Source organism: Mirounga leonina, unplaced genomic scaffold, assembly GCF_011800145.1.
Source record: "Mirounga leonina isolate KUSES-001 unplaced genomic scaffold, KU_Mleo_1.0 Mir_94, whole genome shotgun sequence".
Taxonomy (NCBI): Eukaryota; Metazoa; Chordata; class Mammalia; order Carnivora; family Phocidae; genus Mirounga; species Mirounga leonina.
The window spans coordinates 3,988,679-4,010,257 of NW_023270855.1; positions in this window are offsets into that span (position 1 = coordinate 3,988,679).

Here is a 21,579-nt window from a genome sequence, read left to right on the forward strand (position 1 = left end):
CAGCTGGCCCCCTGGCTCTGGCTCGCTCTGACTCCTGCTGCAGTCCAGCCGTGGCAGCCCCATCTCGCTCTCCCCGGCCCTGCAGCCTTCTCCTCTACATCTGCTTTGCTGCACATTCTGCTTCCTCTTACTGTTGTCAGTTCCTCTGCGTCTTGGCCTCTTCCCTGGGTCCTGGCCTCACTCAAGGCCTACAGCTCATTATCGCTCAGTGACAGGGTCCTTGACCCCGCTCAGGGGCTTCTAGAGACATGGCTCTACGTCCAGTTCTTTCCCTATCTCCTTTATCCCGGGGCCGGGCACGCAGGTGACCCCAGTACATTTCGTTCAATGGCTGAGAAAATGAAGTAATACAGAATACCCACAAAGTCTGCAAGCAAAGACAGATACATGTATGTGTATGTGAGTATGTGTGTGATACATATATATATAGACACACGTATCTAGTGCATATATACATGTCCGCATATACATGCATGTTCACACACAAACACATAATACACATTCACATACACACACACATATAGATACATATGTATGTATGTATATAAGATGTCATCAAGGACATCTTCAAGTTGTAAAACCATTTAAAAATGCCATGTAAGTGCCAGACTCTGGCAACTCCGCACCCTGCAGATGCCAACTGGATGCCTAGGGGGTAGAACACTTTCTGCAGCCTCCACAGCTTCTGTGGTTTCCTCTGTCCAGCAGAGCATCTAGCGTAGGGCCTCCTGCACACTCAGCATAAAGAAATGGTTGGTAAATGGACGAATAGGCCCTTGCTAGATGGAGGCAGGAAGTCCTTGGGACTTTGTGTCATTTCTGTGGCCATGCCAGGCATGAGTGGTCCTCAGGCAGTGCGGCGAGCTAGTGGATCAATGGGAAGCCTGGGTAGTGCGTGCACTCTGTGGGAGCCCGGGCTCTGGCATTCACCCGCTTTGGGGAGACAGCAGCCTGCCTATTCTCCATAAGTCCCTCCAGATCCACTCAGGGCCCTGCTCTGTGCCCTGGGGGCTGACCTTGAGTCTGCGTCCATGGCCTCCCAGCTCCACCTGGACTGAAAGGGATCAGAGGGTGAGGGGGCCCCCTAGCCCTCCTGCTGGGTGGCAGGTGGCGGTGGCTGCGTCCCCCAATGTCTGCGGCTCGTGTCCGGCAGCCACCCGTCCAGCTGCAGCTGCCCGCAGCAGGTTCTGGGAAGGGCTGTTCTGTGCCCCAGGCCCCAGGAAGGAGCAGCTCCCCGCTGCTGGCAGTGTGCTTCACTGTCCCTGGCTGGTTTCTCTGACGCTGCCCACGTCTCTGCAACCGGCCCCTTCATTAATTACCCATTTGACTGCTGTCTGTTCCCTGCTATGACCCTGCCTCATTTTCCAGGCATGTCACTTCCCAGAGTTGAGTCTTGGCTTCTGTCAAATGGGAGCAGCCTCCAGATAGGGTGGTTGAACAGGTTAAATGAGAGAGCTCACCTGGGAGCATGGCCAGCTCATTGCTAGGGCACAGGAAATGGCTGTTATTTCACCATGCTAAGTGGGGCGGGGGGTGGGGCAGGGGCTGGGAGCAGGGTAGAGTGGTGCTTAGTCGCACGGACCCTGCAGTCAGATGGTCTGGGTTCAGATCCCAGCTCTACCCCATCACAGCTGTGTGACCTTGGGCAAATTACTCGGCCTCTCTGTGCCTCCTCTGTAAAATGTTACTATCTATCACACAAGGGCTGAACACATTAACGGCACGGAATACTCCAAGAGCAAGGGCTGTGACTGCCGCTGCCCAGTGGCCACAGACTCCCCACGTGTGCTGGCTAGGAGGTAAACGTTAGCGGTGGGCGCCGGCAGGCTGCTACCAGCATTTACACGGGCCATTGGCAAACACTACAGATGGCCGTCACCTCCGCTCCCCGTGCCGTTTAATTTTCCCACATTTTCCTGGACTCCGTCTTCCGTGTTGACCGTTGGACCCATGTGGTCAAGCAGTCCTGCACAGCGTGTTCGTGGCCTCTCCCGACAGAGTGGGGGGGGGCGCCCCATGATCCCTGACACCCGGCACACACCCCCGCAGCCTCACGGCCCTCACCCTGGGCGGATCACTCCAGCCCGTGTGCCGTGGACATGCCGGGGGGCCTGCAGCCGGGCCAGCAGCTCCGCGGGCCCTTCCCGGCCCGGCGCCCCCCCTCTCCGGCTCTGTAACTGGAGCCGTGGGCGGCGGAGCTGCCCCCGGCCGCCAGATCGCACAGGTATCGGCTGACCGCCCGTGTCCCGTTTTCCTTCGCTCGAGGCGCAGGTAACAATGGCCGACAGTCCTCACAGGGGGCCCGGCCCCCCCAGGGAGAGGCCCCGGTGTGCTATCGGGCCACACGATCTCACCCCTTAAAAGGCCTGCCCTCCCCGCCGACATATCGCACAAACAGGGCCTTCACTCGCTGCCAGCGACCGTCTGCCGCCCTGGGAGTGTGGGCCGGAACCCGGGCCCCCGTGCCAGCCGGGCCTGCACGGCTTGCCCTTTCCCTCCATGTGAACCTGCCTCTCCATACACCTGACCATTCTTCTCCCCTCGGCCTGGGTTACACCCCGTGAAAGCCCTTTGTTCCTCCGCCCTGGTCGAAACTGGGTCTGGCCCGGCGAGGGGCTGCCCTGCCTCTGCCAACCTAGCCATCTGCCCGTGGGCAGCCCCGGGGGCCCTGAGCCGCTGCGAGCCCCAGGCTGGGGGTGTGGGCGGGGCCGGGGTCCTGCTTTCGTCTCTTCCCTGCCTCAGGCTGCCGGGCTCCTTGCTCGCCAGCTTGCTCTGCAGCAGGGCACAGAGGCCTGGCCGAGGGGTCTAGTTCGGCCCTGCTTTCCTGCATGGAGTGGGGAAGCCTCTGGCGCTCACAGAGCCCCTCTCTTCCTCATCTCCAAGGCGGAAATAACGAGACCCACCTCCCTGTGTTGTTGCGAGGACCGAATGTCCACAGCGCGCGTGGGCCTTCTGGGATGCTGGCTGGCATGGAGGCGGCAGGCCTGTGAGAGCTGCGACAAGGCCGGGGGCCAGGAGAAGGACCCGGCTGGCCAGCCGACACTGGGCTAGAGACCATTACAATGGAACCCGCACAGAGGGGTGGGGAGGGGAGTTTCAGGTTCAGGCCAGGTCTTGGGGTTCATTTTCTTGCACACCCCCAGTGTGGGGTTCTTGAGAGAGAATTCAGCCTAAGTGAAGTCACACCAGCCATACTGGAAGGACTCCGTAGCCACGCGTGGCCAGTGGCCCCCGAGCTGGGCAGGGCAGCTTTAGAGCATTTCCAGCACTGCCGAACGTTCTCTTGGAGGGCACTAATGTAGCGCCTGGTGGGTGACTTAATTCAGCACACACTTGCTGAGCCCCTACAGTGTGCCAGGCCCCACCCGGGGCCATCCACAACCTACCAGTCACAGGCGCCCTCTGAGCTTTCGCTGCTTGATCTTCCCACACACATTAATTGGGCGTGGACCGTGGGCTGGCACCAGAGGGAAGGGCATCGCGCTCTGCCCTTGGCAAGCTCGCAGCGGGCAGGGAGGGAAAGCTTGGATGCACATCCCAGTGACACAAACCTGGGTGTGAGAAGTCCCCTGAGAGCCGTGCTGAGGGAGGGCCCTGGTGGGGAAGTCACCCCCACTAAAACAAAGGATGCTTCCATTTTGCCATCTGGAAGCATGCCAGAGTGTCTGAGAAGAAGCTTCTAGGTCTTTAGATTCTGAGTTAAGCACCCATGACTCCCACTGCCAAGGTTTTGAGTGGGCCTAAGATGTGCTACCATACATCCAGGGGTGGGGAGCTCATTATCTCCACTTTAGCAAAATTTAGCCTAACCTACTGGTGGTAGGCAGGATAATGCCCCCCAAATATGGTCATGTCCTAATGCCTAGAACCTGTCGATACGGCAAAAAGGATGGTGAGTGTGCGAATAAATGAAGGATTTTGAGAAGGGGAGATTATCCTGGATTATGCAGAAGGACCTGATGTAATTGTAATGGTCTTACATGAGGAAGGTGGGAGGGGGGCAGATGTGATGACAGCAGCAGAGATTGGGGTGATGTGGAGCGATGTGCTCTGAAGACAGAGGAAGGGGGCCGTGAGCCAAGAAATACAGGGGGCACTAGAAGCTGAAAAGTCAAGGAAAGGGGTTCACCTCTCAGAGGTTCCTGAAAGATCCAGCCCTGCCACCGCCTCAATGTTAGCACAACAAGACTGATTTCAGACTTCTGACTCCCAGAACTGTAAGGGAATAAATCTGCGTTGTTTTTTGTTTTTTTGGTTTTTTTTAAAGATTTTATTTATTTGACAGAGAGAGACACAGCGAGAGACGGAACACAAGCAGGGGGAGTGGGAGAGGGAGAGGCAGGCTTCCCGCCGAGCAGGGAGCCCGATGTGGGGCTCGATCCCAGGACCCTGGGATCATGACCTGAGCCGAAGGCAGGCGCTCAACGACTGAGCCACCCAGGCGCCCCAGCGTTGTTTTAAGCCACCAAGTTTGTGGTGATTTGTTACGGCAGCCAGAGGAAACGAATATACTAGCTTTGGGGTTAACAGCATGGGTTTTAGGACTGGACTGAAACAGGTGTGAATCCCAGCTGCTACCTTTTCTAACTGGATAATCTTGGGGAAGTAGCTCCATTGCACTGTGCCTCAGTTTACCTTCCCTCATAAGTGGGGCTCATGAGACCCACCCAATAGGGTCACTAAAGGACTTGAGAGAAATCATGAAAGCAGATTATTCAGAAAGTGCTCTCTGCTGGTATCATTATCATGACCTCTTCAAAGGCAATGTGTGGTTTACTGAGAGTGTAATGACCAGAGGCAGACCATCTGGGCTGTAAAATTACTCAATCCTGCCTCCGTTTTTTTCACCTGTAAAATTACAATAATAATGGGGGGGTGTTACAAAGATGACGAGAAATACTCTGCATACGGCACTGAGAATAGGGCTGGCTCCCGGTAAGCTTTTAATCAGCACTAATTATTATTATCGATGTTATTGTAATCGCAGCCGGGATGCCCCATCCTGAGGACCACCCCCTAGGCCTGGCCCCCCAACAGCCATGCCTGTAGGCCAGAGCCCAGGATGCAGTCAGGTAGGCTGCATGGCAAATGCCCTACAGGGGGGACAGGCAGAAGGGGCCTGCGACTGGCCAGGCCAGGCCTGGTTCTCTGTTGCTCCACTTTCTCTGCCCCCCACGCCCCTCAAGCTGTCCAAACACGGGCCGGGCGCCTGAGGAGGACTCCCAAGGAACAGCTCTGGGAAAGGTTGGCCATCCGCAGCGTGCGGCTGGAGGAAGTGGCCCTTGTTTGCTTTCCTGCGGCCCCAGGAGCTTCCTTCCTTCTGCGTGTTTGCTTTGCTTTCCAGCAGCTGCCTGCTGTGGAGGGCTGGTTGCCCAGTGGACCCCGGTCCTGGAGCCCCAGACACTTCCAGACCCGGAGAAGCAGCTTAGAACAATAGCCCAATCCCTGGCCTCGGCTCCCATAATCAACACTTGGACTGCTGGCCCTCAAAACTAATGGAAGAACAATGAAAGCCAGCATTCGCTGAGCACTCACTGTGTGCCAGGCCCCCTTCTCAGCCTCAGTATCCACGTGTATCAGCTCCTTGAACCCTCGCTGAGACACTATGGGCCAATACCTTGCTATTTGCATCTACCAGCCAGCAAACTGAGGCATGGAGCTGGCAGGCAGTGCGCCCAAGTTCTCAACACTCATAAGAGTTGGGTCTCCAGGAGCCCCGCTCCAAAACCACCTGCCCTGTGCACCGCTTGGAGCTTTAACACAGAATCAGAGGCTCGGAATCACGACATCAGAGCATTTCAAAACAGAGTCGTAGAATGCAGGCACCAGATCACAGAAATTCTCATCAGTATTACAGGATCTTGTAATAAAATCAGAGATCCTTATTCTCAGGCTCATTACCTCTCATTGCCAGGAGACCCTAAATGTCCTATGCCCCTCCTTCTGCTCGTCCCTCCTAAGATGCATTTTCTTGCACACCCCCAGTGTGGGGCTCTCCTGCCTCCCCGAGCCCACCCATCCTCCCAGCAGCTTCCATCCCCCCTCCTCTCCCTCCTCCTTGTCTGCATCAATTAGCACCCCTGCCTCTGAACATCTGGTGACAAACAGTGGCACTGATTACAAGGCTGTGCGTTTCTTGTGCAGATTTCACAGGACTGTCCCAGGGGAGGACGGGGGAGTTGCATCCTCAAGCTGGGGGTTGGCCGGAGGCTGCTCTAGCTCCCCCAGCAGGCCCCCAGGAGAGGGAACTTAAGACTGTGGCCATGAAGGAACCTCATACGATTCTCAGCCAGGATCAGCCCCAGAACGTTTGTACGGAAATAAAATATGCTAGTGGGAACAAACAAGGGTTGTCCAGGACAACCCAGAACTTGTTGGAGGAACCCCCTCTGCAGCACCCTCGTGGGTGCTTGTCTAAAGCCCCTGGGATTCCTCCAGCAAAGGAAAGCTCCCTATCTCCTAGGCTTTCCACAGTTTATCCAGGGTCATCCTGCAGGATGATCAACCCCCTTCTCGGGGGAATCCCTCAACATGTAAAAGCCAACACTGTTTGACCCAGAACCCCCACTTCTAGGAGACAAGAAGACTTTGCAGCAAGACTCACACCAGTGCTGAAAGGTAAATGTTCAAGGACCTTTGTTACCATGTTGTTGGTGATGGTGGAAAAACCAACGGAATCCTTGTCCAGATCCATCTACAGGAGGTTGAGGAAGAAAATTTGGGTACCTCCATGTTATGAAATCCTCTATGACTGTTAAAAACAATGAGGCAGGTCTACTTATGTGTAATGTGGAGTTGAGAAAAATACCTTGGGGAAGAAGCATGTCTCTGGGACATATATGTGTATGTTTGCATTCACATACACCAAGTGTGATCCTAGCGGTTCCCTCTGGGGAGCAGGATTTTGGAACATATTTTTATCTTTTACTATAGACACTTCAGTATATTTTAAAATCAGGGAAGGTGTAATGCTTTTGTTATTAAAAGCTATAAAGGAAGAAGATGTCCTTCCTTATCCCAAGGCAGCATGCCTGGAGAGAGCTCTGAGCAGGAAGGACGGGCTCACCCACTCCCATCGATCAGCTCATTTGCTGAGACTTTGGGCTGGACACCTGCCTCTAGCTACAGATGGACACGGCTCCAATCTTACTGTTCTAGTTGGTAATTCCAGTTGCTCTAGCAAAACCTGGGGATCTCGGTGGCTTAATGCAATCGAGGTGACCCCTTGCATTTCAGCAGTCTGGAGTGGGCGTGTGGCAGGAGACAGGCCCAGGCTCCTGCCACCTTATGACTTCTCTGTCAGAACCCACCGGCTTCTTCCCCACGTAGGCCTGGATAGGATGCATATCCACTGCTGCTGCTGGTTCACTGGGGGCAAGCGGTCCTGCAGAGCCGTCTCCTAGACACAGGGGGGCTGGGACCCCCAGGACATGGCTCTGCTCTGAGGCAGTGAGCGCAAATGCTCCGGACCGCTCTGCCTCCACCACCAATAGCTCTTCTTGTGCGGATTCAGTGCCTTGACTTCGAAGCAGGCAGTGCGACTCAGGAGAGAAATTAAGTGGGTTCACCTGAATATCCAGGTGGATCTGAGTTAAAGCTGCCCCAGGAGCTATGTCTGAGTGGTGCTGAGGAAGGTGCACCGGGTCTGTTTGGAGGTTCCTGCCAGGGGCTACCCTGTGCTTGCTATGGACTTGGCATGAGCCAGCTTCTTCACCTCTAAACACCACTGAACAAAAACCTGGGGGCACCCAGGGGGGCACAGTCGGTTAAGTGTCTGCCTTCAGCTCAGGTCATGATCCCGGGGGTCGAGCTCTCTGCTCCGTGGGGAGCCTGCTTCTCCCTCTCCTTCTGCCTGCCACTCCCCCTGCTCATGCGCGCTCTCTCTCTCTCTCAAATAAATAAATAAAATCTTAACAAAAACAAACAATAAAAAGACATGCAGCGTAGTGGCCAGTGTGGATAAGTGCTGAGAAGAAAACGAAATCCGGGTCCAGGGTGACAGGGCAATACATAGTGGTGCGCTGGTGTCTCAGGCGGGGCCGTCTGTCGGGGCGGCCTCTGTGTGGAGGGGACTCCTGCAGGGAGGGAGCCATGCGGCATCCCCGAGGTTGTGGATGAGCATGGCAGTTCAGACCCGGCCAGGAAGTCTTCGCTTGAGCCAGTGAGCCAGCCAGGACATCAGCAGAGGTTGGTGCAAGCAGATGGTGTGGACCCTCGGGCTGGCCATGGCGTTTGAATCTTATTCCAGCTGTGCTGGGAAACGATGGGTGAATGAATGAAGCCGGAAAGTCACAGGTGGGGAGAATGCAGCACGGACAGGCCAAGTGCGGGGAACTGCAGGTGTCTCCGGTGTCCCGTGGATGTATGGCTGTGCAGGCTTCCTCAGGACAAGATACCTGTGGAGCAGGAGGGGCTGGCCAGGTAGCAAGCTCAGAAAAGTCTTCCCAGGTAGTGGGCCAAAGACATAAACAGGCCATTTACAGACGAGAAGACAGAAAAGGCCAAGAAGCCCATGAAGAGATGAGCAAACTCATTAGTAGTAACCAGAGAAGCCCAAGGTATCACTTTGTGACGATTAGACTGGCAAGAATTGAAAAGCCGGGTACTGCCAAGTGCTGGTGCTGGCACAGGCAGAGAGGACCCCCGGTGCCCTGCGTGGGGATGGCAGCTGGTGGAGCCAATCAAGACAGCCACCTCCCAGGGCTCATGCAAACGAAGTCACACCTACCCCAGCCTCCAGGACACAGCAATTCCGCTCCTGGATCCTTACCCGAGACGGGCTCATCCAGGTCCCTTAGGCGACATTTGATGTGTAAGGAGGTGCCCTGCAGTGCTATTTGGGGCAGTGGGCTTTGCCGTATGGATGCCCACCACTCAAGAGTAGTTGGCCATGTCCTGAGCACCTGCTATTTGCTAGACACAGTGTGGTGCACTTGACCTCATTATTTCATTGCAGGAAGAGTCCCTTGTATCCCTGTTTACTGCTGAGGAGACTGAGGCTCACCAGGTGGAAGCCTGGCCCGAGTCACAGAGTTTGGAGCTAAGGTCTGTGTCACTTTGCCTCCCCCAGAGTCAGCTGTCCTGGGTGATTTTGCTCAGCTCCCTATTAAAGGAGCAGCTCCTGCAGAGATGGTGGCCCCGGCTGGGCAGGACCTGGTCTTGCAGGACACATTCTGGCTACCGTCAGGAGCCCTGCCATGTGAGTCTTGGCTCTGCTTAGAAGGCCCATGACGTCAGACAAGTCGTCCCTTTGCTTGGCATCCTCAGGCTTCACACTTGTGAAATGGGTACAGTGAGACTGACATGAGAGACCTTAGTGAGGCTTCTCAGGCCAATGTTTGCTTCCCTTCTCCCCATCGCCCAGTTGCATAGGGGAAATCTCTCATCACCATGCCAAATTTCAATAAGGAAGGCTTCTCAGAGGGGGCGTGTCTAATCATGGAAGCTGGCTTTGCAAAAGTTAGATCCGGGCAAACCTAGCTCTCACTGCTGCTGTGTGGCCTTCGCTTAGTGCCTGTCCCTCCCCCATTGTTAAACCAGCTGGTCCAGGTGAGCAGACACTCTGACCCAAGCACTGCTACTTGGTCAGGGGCCGGGAGCTCTGGGGGCTCTTTGTGAAAGGCGTCGGGGAGAGGCAGGGCCCCCAAGGAGCGTGGATGAATGTGCACACTGATGCGGGGTCACGTTGAGGGGGGCTTCCCAGCGGCCAGAGGCGTCGTGCTGGTGCCTGCTAGGCCCCCACCCCTTCTCTGATCGGCAGACCCTCTTCCATGAAACTGTCCTAGCTAACATACTCGGAGTCCAGCCTCCGCTACCATTAGCCTGGACCCAAATATACCAGAGAGGCCAGGCATGGAGCTGCACACCCTCCTCGTGGGGCCAGCTGGCATTCGGGATGATAGTGGCTGGGGCCTGAAGGCTGACAGAGGTGAGAACAAGAACCACCTGAGGCTTCAAGTCCCGGCCCGTCCCCTCTCAGCAACCTGGGCACGCTATCTCACCTCTGTACCTCCAGTCCCTTGGGGACAACAGTAGTGCCTACTCACTGGGTTGTTGCGTCCACACAATGGGGCAATCAAGGGGCATTAAGCACACAACCCTGATAAGCCACAATCATTGTTATCCTGGCAAGTTCCACCCCTCCCAGAGCAGAGGGGACTGAGCCCTCAGGGTAACCCTCGGGTTGCAAAATCCCATTTGTCAGGACCCTCAGTCAGGTGAGGGTAAGTTATGCTGCTGTAACAAAAGCCCCAAATCCCACTGGCTTAATACAACAAAAGTTAATTTCTCACTCATGCAAAATGTCCCAAATGGGTCAGCTGTGGCTTTGTTCGGCGGCATAACAGAGCAGCAACCACCGTGGGGAGCACTGCCCATCCCTCTGGTAGAGGGGACAAGGGAGGTGGGAGGTGCGCCTGGCTCTTAAAGTGTCCGCCTGGATGTGAGACACATCACTGCCCCTTCCATTCAAACTGGCCAACGCCAGTCAGAGGCTGACCCTAAGGGTGAGGAGCACGACCCTACTACGTGCCTGGAGGATGGAGAGATGGAATCTTTGCAAGCAGAGTTCCAGTGACTGCCGTACCATTCAACCTTCTTCATTACTATTATTGTCGTTATTATTTTACATATGGGATCAAGGAGTCAGCCCAGACCACAGGGCAGTCATCGGCAGAACAAAAGCCATCCCCTTATTTAACAAGCGTTTATTGAACAGCTGCTATGTACGGGACACTGTCTTTGGAATTGGGGAAATTATGCAAAATAAGAGAGTCAAAAAGCTCTGTGTTTAACTTTTTTTTTCTGGTGGTAGTGGAAGCACAGATAAGAAACAGTCAACATAGTAAATAAGTGAACGAGAGCATAAGTGAAAAGATAGAAACAAGAGCAAGGGTAAAAAGGTTGGAGTCCTGGAAGGAAGAAGGCCCTTTCAGCCTTAAATAGGGTGGTCAGGCCTCATTGAGAAGGTGACACATAAGTAAGGACTTGAAGGAGGTGAAGGGGTAAGCCATGGGGATGTCTGGGAAAGAACATTCCAGACAGAAGCTGCAGCAGGCACCAAGGCTTGTTTTGTTATTCAATCAACAGACATGTACTTATTAGGGTCCACTCAAGCTGAGCAGGTGCTGAAACCTTGGCACACAGAGCAGAATGAAATAATCCCTAACTGTGAAGACTTCAGAACCCAGCAGGGAAGAAGGGAAAGGCCTGGTCATTAGTGAATTAACCACCCATCCCTCCATCCATCCCTCATCCATCCATCCATCCACTAAGCATTTATTCAGTGCCCACAGAGTGCCCTGCCCTGCTGGGGCCTCAGTGCAGGATGAGACACAGTCTCTGTCATTGAGTTGTCCTTCTCTGGTGGGGGAGGCAGGCCCCAACAGGCAGCTGCTCTCTAGTGTGAAGAGAGAGGCACGGTGGTCAGGGGAACCCAGGAAGAGCTGGGAGGCCAGGGCCACAGTCCTGAGGCCTGAGTAGGGAGTGGCAGCAGGAGTGATCTTTAATCAGAGGCCAGACATTGCAACTTTCACCTTGTTGGGTGCTGGATGTTTTTTGTGTTCCTGTGACTCTTCTCGAGCTTTATTCGGAGATGCAGTCATGTCACTTGGAAATAGTTTGCTTCCTTCGGGTCTTGCTCTTATGATCCAGTAGGTGGGTCTGGAACAGTGCTCAGTGTAGAGCTAATCATTCCCCACTACTGAGGCAAGGCCTTCCAGAATGCTCCACCCACCACCCTGTGAATTGTGAGACTTTCAGTCTGGTTAGTGGGGGCAAGTACTATTCCCAGGCTTGTGTGACACTGGGTGACCCTGTCTCTAACCCTTGCAGACGGTTCCTCCCCTGGCCTCAAGCAGTGTCCTCCTGTGCATGAACTGATTGCTCTGCTGGCTCCTCGGGCTCCTCCGCAGATCCGGGCGACCCTCTCCTCTGCTGCTCTGCCCTGTGAGCCATGGCTGCCTCGGTCTCTGTGGACCCCAGGGAATTCTAGGCATGCAGCTCCCTGTCCCCGTGCCCCAGCCTGGAAACCCTCAAGGCAGCAAGCCGAGCAACCATCGAGCTGACTTCATTTGTTCCCCATTTTGCAGGGATCATTGTCCTCTGTGGCCTGAAATCCTGTGCTTTGATAATCACCACTTCATGTGTCCTGTCTGTTTTGTTGGTTTTAGGCAGGAGGGTAAATTGGTGGCTGTGGCTCCATCTTGGCCAGAAGTGGACACCCTCAATAATTCTGTACCTTCCTCACCTGAATTAAACTAGATTCTTCTCTCCTCCGTCACCTCTCCTTCTGCTAACTCAGACGGATGTGTGCTCTGGGTCGGACCCTTCACCGTGCCCTGAGGGAGGCCACACGGAGGTCAGAGAGCCTCGGACCTGGAGGGGGCCCAGAACCCAGGGAGATGGAGGGGAGGTTTGCCCTGCAGTGCCGCCCAGGTGCCCGGCAGCATGTATTCAGGAGACATCCGGGAGCCCGGAGGAAGCTCGCTGTGATGTCTAGGGAAGGCCTGTCATCCTCCCCACCTTGAGAGGAGAAGCCCCTCCCAAGGTCACATGGCACAAGAGGTCAGAGCAGGACTTGAACCCAGGCCTGGCAGACTTTGATCTTAATAGCTAACATTTGTTGGGTGCTTTTTCAGTGCCGGGCACTGTTCTAAACACTTCCCACCCTCGGCTGTGCAGTCCCTGGCACAGCCCCATCAGGCAGGAATGCCTGGCGCAGTTTCTAACGGTCAGTGCTGCTGAGGTTTCAGAATAGTGGGCTCTGGAACGGAGGTTTGAATTCCACTTCTAGCTTTTGAAGCATGTGTGATCTTGAACCCATTACTTAAACTCCTTGCCTCAGTGTCCTTACCTATACCCAGATGTTATAGGTCCAATTGTGTATCCCCCACCCACCCAAATTCATATGTTGGAGTCCTGATATCCAGGGCCTCAGAACATGACCTTATTTGGAGATAGTGTCTTTTAAAAGAGGTGATCAAGTGGAAATGAGGCTATTTGGATGGCTCTAATCCAGTATGACTGGTGTTCTTATAAAAAGGGGCATTTGGCAGACACATGAAAAAGTGCTCAATATCGCTCGGCATCAGGGAAATCCAAATCAAAACCTCAATGAGATACCACCTCACACCAGTCAGAATGGCTAAAATTAACAAGTCAGGAAACGACAGATGTTGGTGGGGATGTGGAGAAAGGGGAACCCTCCTACACTGTTGGTGGGAATGCAAGCTGGTGCAGCCACTCTGGAAAACTGTATGGAGGTTCCTCAAAAAGTTGAAAATAGAGCTACCATATGATCCAGCAATTGCACTACTGGGTATTTACCCCCAAAATACAAAAGTAGGGATCCGAAGGGGTACGTGCACCCCGATGTTTATAGCAGCAATGTCCACAATAGCCAAACTGTGGAAAGAGCCAAGATGTCCATCGACAGATGAATGGATAAAGAAGAGGTGGTATATATATACAATGGAATATTATGCAGCCATCAAAAGGAATGAGATCTTGCCATTTGCAATGACGTGGATGGAACTGGAGGGTATTATGTTGAGTGAAATAAGTCAAACAGAGAAAGACATGTATCCTATGACCTCACTGATATGAGGAATTCTTAATCTCAGAAATAAACTGAGGGTTGCTGGAGTGGGGGGTGGGGTGGGAGGGATGGGGTGACTGGGTGATAGACACTGGGGAGGTTATGTGCTCTGGTAAGCGCTGTGAATTGTGCAAGACTGTTGAATCTCAGATCTGTACCTCTGAAACAAATAATGCAATATATGTTAAGAAAAAAAGAAGAAGAAGAAGAAGGTAGCGGGAGGGGAAGAATGAAGCGGGGGAAATCGGAGGGGTAGACGAACCATGAGAGACGATGGACTCTGAAAAACAAACTGAGGGTTCTAGACGGGAGGGGGGTGGGAGGATGGGTTAGCCTGGTGATGGGTATTAAAGAGGGCACGTTCTGCATGGAGCACTGGGTGTGATGCACAAACAATGAATCAGGGAACACTACATCTAAAACTAATGATGTAGTGTATGGTGATTAACATAACAATAAAAAGGGGGCATTTGGACCCAGAGAATATGGAGGGAAGACAATGTGGAGAGGCTCAGGTAGAAAGCAGCCCTCTATGAGCCAAGGAACAGACTCTCTCCTACAGCCCTGAGTAGGAACCCACCTGGCCCATGCCTTGATGTTGCACCACAAGCCTCCAGAACTGTTGGGAGGTCAGCTTCTGTTGCTTAATACCACGCCCTGCCCAAGTCCATGGGACTCTTCTACCAAGGCTGATATCAACACCCATCTCATTTTGTGAGAATTACATGAGAGTCTGTGTAAGGTGTTTGGGAAAGGGCCTGGCACACACTAATACTCAGGCATTGGTGAGGAAGCTGAGGCCCAGAGAGGTGAAGCAACTTTCCCAGGATCACACAGCTCATGGTGTCCGAACCTAAACCCTATGCTCTTGACGACTCAACCGGCTGCCGGAACTGCCATCTAAGTTCTCCCCTAAGTGCACTTTGCCAGAGCTCCTGCCACGCCGTGCCTCCTTTGCCCGTAGTTGGTGCTTAACCACATTCATCAATCATCCTATCAGAGGTCAAAGGGGAAGAAAATGAAACAGCAGAGAAGAGGGCCAGGCTGGCAGGGAGAGGATCTAACTCAAGGAAGTAATTATATATTAAGTGAAAACGTCCACCGGCATGATCACTGACTTAGCCGCACCGCGTCCCCGATGGATATGCGGCCCTGGCTGCCTTCCAGTGGCAAGAGCCGTGTCAGTGTGTCTGCTGCAAGTCATGTCTCTGCCACCATCCAGGTGTAAGGTGGGCTTTTCCAGAGGCCGGATGACGTGCAGGAGGCTGGATGCCGTGGTGGATGTGAGAAGGCAACCGACTTCGATGAAGCCACATGGGAGAGATGGGCAGAAATGTAAAACAAATGCCACTTTTCTCACTGTTTTAGGGGCTGCCAGGTGGGCTGGAGGCTGTTCAGGGCAGAAGAAGACATTCCTGATGGAGCAGCCCGGCGCCTGACTGAGTGCTAAATGACAGGCGCTGGGAGCCGAGCCTCAGTTTCCTTGTCTGTAGAATGGGTGTCACTGGGATGGGGGAGCCCCAGGACCTGGGGGGGTGTTCAAGAGCCTGTTGCTGAGTGGCAACACCCAGCCATGCCTTGTTGGAGGCCAGAGAGGGTCAGGGTGAGGCTGCAGAGAACATAGTCCTCTCTGCTCACCCATGATGGAGGAGGGGTGCAGGGTGGGGGGTGGCGTGTGGGGACATGTGAAGGGAGCAGTTAGGTGGGTATTGAAAAGATTTCCCCAGGCTCTGAATTTGAGAGCAAATGTTACCAGAATGCAAAGTACCCAAGATCATCACAACCCAGCTCCCCCCACCTCTCATCTCTGCCCTGGCGGGAGGGACCATAATGCAGACCAGAGAGGAAAGGCATGATCTTAGGGTATACAGCCAGAAAGTGGTAGGGCTATGCTGCCCGGGGCAGACGTCCAGGACACGGGGGCCCTCAGCCTCCAGAGGCCCCGGGCACAATTTGGGTCACCAGATTCAGCAAATAAAAATATAGGATGTTAGTTAAATTTGAATTTCAAATAAACAATGAATTGTTCTTAGTATAAGTATGCCCCGTGTTAATATATGGTACCTACTTGCACTAAACTTTTTGTTGTTGCTTATCTGAAATCCAGAGCTAACTGGGCCTCTCGTGTGTCACCTGACAGCCCTAGGCATGAGGAGGGGCAGGAGATGGCTGGATTTGGGGAAGGTGGAGCCCTCAAGTCAGACTGCCCGAGTTTGGGTCCTGACCCCACCACTAAACTAACCCCACAACCCCATTTGATTGCTGGAAACTCAGGCTGGGTTTTCTCCTGTCTTTATTGTACCAACCTCATAGACTGGCGTGGGGAGTCCACGAGATCCTTCTAAAGCCCTTAGATTGCGTCCTGGCACACAGTCCAGGCTCAATATATGCTCCCTCTTTGTATTATGGACTGAATTGGGGTGAGCAGAGGAGCTATAATCAATTGCTAGCCATGCATGTAAGGCAGCCGGTCTCAAACATCGGGGTATCTGGACCCCTTAACGTTTAAAGAAGTGATGGCAGGCCCCGAGCTGTCCTGCATGTGTGTGTTTTATCTATCAGTTGTTACAATAATAGAAATTGAAGCTGAGAAAAAAATGTAAATATCTATGTGTTCATCTTCAATGATAATGAGTCCACTGTTTACATAAATAACACATTTTGAGTGAAAATAGCTCTATGTTGTAAAACCAATAAAATAGAACAGTGAGAAAAGTGGCATTTGTTTTACATTTCTGCCCATCTCTCCCATGTGGCTTCATTGAAGTCGGCTGCCTTCTCACATCCACCACGGCATCTGGCCTCCTGTGCGTCATCCGGCCTCTGGAAAAGCCCACCTTACACCTCTGAGTGCATGAGGGTAAAAAAGGCAAGTATCTTAGTATTACCATAAAAATAGTTGTGACCTTCTGATCTCCTAATCCCGAGGGAGGTCCGCGGCTCACGGGTTGAGAATCCCTGTCTGAGGCCCATCTCAGGCAGGCCCCTAGCCGCCCCGGAGCCGCCCGCACATCCTGGCCACGGGGACAGAACTTGGGCTGGCGTGAGACAGTGCTGGTGCAGTCTCGGCCACGATGTCCACTCCCAGAGCCACGAGGAGCCCACCTGTGGTTAGAGTGCACTTTATAGCGAGGTCACTGAGGCTCAGAGGCTGGAAGGGCCCTCCTGGCCCAGGTCCTCCATGGTCAGAGGGGGCAGAGCTGAATGGAGCCCAGGAGTATCCTGGGTGCCCTCCAACCTGCACACCCCTGATTCCCGCCCTGCCCCTGCACCCAACACATGTGCAGGTGCGCACGTGCGCACACACACACACACATACACACACACACACACACTGGGGCCCTGACGCCAAGCAGGTGCCAGGGACTATAGGTGAACAGTGAAGGTCAAGCCAACGTCCAGGTAACCCAGGCTTTTCAATCTGTGAGCGGCCTCTGGGTGTACATCTTATGAGTATGACCTGGCACTCCTTGGCGTGGCCTGTGTGTGTCCCTCAGGGCCTGCCAGTGAGGTCTGCCTGGGGCTCCGGTCATGGCAGATGTGGGCCTGCACTTCCCCTTGGTGAGGGCTTGGTCCCTCCCTTTGCCCCGTGCGGGTCCCTTTGGCTCTCTGGCTCAGTGTCCATGTGCTACGTGGGTCCGCGTGCACATCCACAAGCCTGTGCCATGACGCTCTCTCTGGGTCAGGGGTGGCTGGGCATCTTGGAGGCTACGCTGGAAGATGGCGGCAAAGTTTTGCTGTTGCCTCCAGCACATTCTTCTGGGGCCAGGGGCGTCGTTGTGGCAACCAGTGGCCACCTTGTCGAAGAGCGGGTGTGTCTGTGATCACATTAAGAGAGCTGGGTCTGTCTCTGCACTCCCAGCCGGCCCCTGAGCAGGCAGGCAGCACTCGGGACCCGCCAACTCTCGTCCCCCAGCTCCTTAGCTCTAGAAGCTCGCCCGAGCCCAAGCGGGAGCCTGGTGAATCTGGGAACAGGCTCCAGATCTTCAGTCATTCTGATTCAACAAAGATTTATTAACTCCAACTATGTGCTGGGCACTGGAGACCCAGCGCACCAAAGATAGATGAAGTCCTACACTTATGAAACTTAATAAATGTATTAATACCCAAGCCTCACACTTCCTCAGCCCTGACGGTGTGCCAGGCACTGCGTTTTGCAGTTTGTGTGTGTTAGTTCAGTTAATCACCGCACTGATTCTATTACTGTCCAGGCACAGGTTAGGTTACTGGCTCTAAACTACACAGCAGAAAACAGCAGAGGCAGGTTGGAACACAGGGCATCTGGCCCCGTGCTCTTCACCACTAATCTGCACAGCCTCTAATAAATGAGGAATACCATTTAATATAATGGTAAATGCCACAAAGAAACAAAAATAGTGGATATAAGGTGTTGGAAGCCAGGGTCGCTGGGATTATACTATTGAAGAGTTGGCACTGGAGTTGAGTCTTATTAACCAAAAATAGCCAGCCATGCAAAGGTCAGAGGGAACAGCCGATGCAAAGGCCCAGAGGCAGGACGGAACATGGCACGTTTGGAAGAACAGAAGGAAGGCCACGAGCTGGAGCCTCATGAGGGAGGGGCTCTGTGCTGTCACAGATGAATTGCCAAATCTCAGCGGCTTCCACAACAAGATGTATATTTCTTGCTTGTCAGTGTTCCTGATCAGAAGGTGGCTCTCCTCAAAGTGGCCATTCAGGGACAATTCGGAGCCCTTCCTTCTATGGTTCTGCTGCCTATACTCTATGGCCCTTGGGTGGCTGTGTCAGGCTTGTAGAAGGGAAAGAGCCTGCGAAGTGTTGATGGGCTGGGAGTGGAGCACATCACCCCCACTTCGTGGTCCAGAGCCTAGCCCCCCGGCCACTCTCAACTGCAAGGGAGACTGAAACGTGCTCCAGCAATATGACCTGGAACAAGAGGACCCCAGCATGGTGCGAATGTAGCCAGACTCTGCCACCAAAGGCTGCTGGCTGTGCTGACAGAGAGCTGTCAGATTTGGGTGTATTTTGATGTAGACTAATGGGATTTGCTGATGGATGGGGGGTAGAGGAAGATAAGACCCAAGACTGAGTCCGGGACCAGACAGCTGACAGAGGTGGAGAAGGTGAGGCTCTGGGATAGGGGAGAATGGGAGGATTTGGGGTTCCCTTGGCCAGCTGCCGGGGCACCCCCTGCAGGCCTATCCCTTCAGGGCCCTTGGGAAGGCCTAGATCCTGCCCTGTGGAGCCTTGGGCTAGGTTTAAACTGAAGTCCAGAGGATGTGGGAATGTGTGTGCACACACATGTATGCATGCATATGTATGTCTGAACAACAAATAGGACATTTATCCTTCCCAAGCCCCCTGCAAACTGGGCTGCGGCTGGGTGTACCGTGTTGATGAGAGGCCTTTCCCAGGAGGCACAAGTCCCGCCCTTGGTCTTCTTTCTGCTAGACTTACTGCGTGCCCTTGCATAAAGCCCTGCCCCTCTCTGGGCCTCAGTTTCTCCATCTCTAAAACGAGAGTTTTGGTCCAAATCAGAGGCTGTACGCTGGTGGTCCAAAGGCCAAATTCAGCTTGCAGCCTGCACCATCCTCATGGTGTTTGTCAAAATACCAAAAAGGTGGGAGATTTTACTTAAGTTTTTGATTCAGTCTCTTAAGATTTGGGCCTTTTTCATGTCTGCTTTATTGAAAAGCTATTTTAGGAATAAACCAAAGAGGGGGAAATAACTTTGCCCAACACAGTGCCCAATATTTTTTACCATTGTGTTTGAAGAATCTCATCATTATGGAAAGAATAGTATTAGTTAATAATAGTAATATTTATCATTCATCCATTGCTCTGCAACTCAAAGTGCCATACAATCATCACTAGGAGGACCCCGTGACGTAAATATTATTATCCTACCTTTACAGATGGAGAAATTGAGGCTCAGAGCTCAACTGAGCTGGGGACCTCAGCGAGGGAGCAGGCCTAGGGTTAGGAACTAAAAGTGTGCTAAGGGGCCAGGTGACAGGCTGGCAGGCAACCTGGCCATTCTTTTTGTAGGCCTTGCTGCCCTCATGCCAGACACACTCTTCATCTGGATAGTAAGGAAGGGCATGGGGGTAATTTCTGGTATCTGGGGAGGCTGGTCAGAACCTTCCCAATTCTTGGACACCATGAGGCCAGGAACAGAGGGACTGCAAGCTTGGGAATTCTCTTTGCTCATGGTAGACTCTGGTTTTCTAAGGCAGAGATAGACTGTAACATGGAATCTAAGAAGTTTCTGTATATTTTCTCCTCCCTTACCTACCCACCTACCTACCTATCCACCCATCCACCCACCCACTCCCCCATCCAGATATCCACCCATCTACTTACCCACCCACCTACCCATTCCACCATCCATCCATCCATCCATCCATCCATCCATCCATCCATCCACTCACCCATCCATCCAGCTATCCATCCATCCACTCATTCCTTCACATCCCTACCCATCCTGACACCCAAGTAAAGAAGAAATAAACGGTCCAACGGAAGAAATCAACCAACCATCCAGCCATTTTATTTGTCCATGCTGTGATCCAGGCCCAGTGCTGACACTGGGGAGTCCAACACAGCCTAGACACTGAGGGGCTCCCAGTGCGTGGGGCCATCAGGCTGTGGTCTCAGAGGTATCTGAGTTTCACCAGTGTCTGTGGGCACAGAGTTCAGAGGTGCCATCTCTTGGTGGCTCAACACAATCGCCAAAGGTCCCTGTAGTCTGCCTCACACCACACCTCACCCGCAAGCAGAGACACCTGGGGACCAGCAGATGCACAGGCACACACCCCCCTGAATCTCTCAGGCACATGGAGAGAGACACACACACAGCTGGGTATATGCAGGAGAACACACAATGTAAGCACATCAGCACCGCAGAGGTGCTCGAAGGTGCAAAGTCACGTGACTACCCCCAAGACTCCCAAAGGTCACGCACACACACACAAACACACACACATGCACACAGAAATGCAAACGGACACATATTAGAACACCCACAGCCTCTCGGAGGAGAGCTTTGCAGGTTGGCAGGCACTGGATATAGGTGGACCCAGAGCAAAGAGGACTCATCCACAACTCTCTGCCGGTCTGCTCTAGGACCGCGACATCCAGGAAGCCCTGTTGAGCCCTGCTACTCATGGGATCCCTCACCCCAGTTTTTCTGCTCCGTAACTGAGGACTGTGCCTCACCTGTCAGGACCCACGGCAATGGGAGGGGCATCCTGGTGAGCAGCGGGCTCCCTGAGCTGGTTTTGCCATGTGGCGAACCATCAAGCCCTCTAATGGTCACCCAATGCCAAGGGCACGGGCCTGCCCGCCACATGGCTCATCACAGTGACCTTGCTCAAAAGGCGTAGGCTGGGGATCTGATTCCTTTCCCAGGTAATACCAATGACACCCCAACCCAGGCATCCAGGGGCCACTTCTGCCTGCTTGGCCAACAGAACTCGAGAACCCAGCTATGTGAGGGTCCCCATGGGAACCAGGCCTCGCTCCTCCTTACCCCAAAGCAAGTACCAGAATTAAGAAGAAGCACAGGCCATGGAATCATACAGGCAGACTCGATATAAATAAAATATTCATATAAAAATAGTCTCTTACAAAATATTCTCTCTTATCCAGTGGCTCACTTTCCAAAAGATGGAAACTGCTGGGAGTTTTATTATTATCTTTCCTCTCTCTCTGTATTCCAAACTGGATTCTTCTACTGGTGTAAGTTTGAGCTGGGGAGGACTAAAGGATGGGAATCATAATCTGGGAGACGACTCCAAATCTGGACCAGCTTAAATTTCTGGATAAGTAGCAGCAAACAGCAAAAAAATATAAACGTGTGTGTATATATATCTATATATGTATAAAGGACGTCTGCTCTTAAACATCTAGTGCTGCAAGGGGGGGGGCGGTACTTGCAAAATCAACTAGTAGAAATATCTGCATAAAGGATAATTATGTACAGTTCTACTTGACTCCTTGTC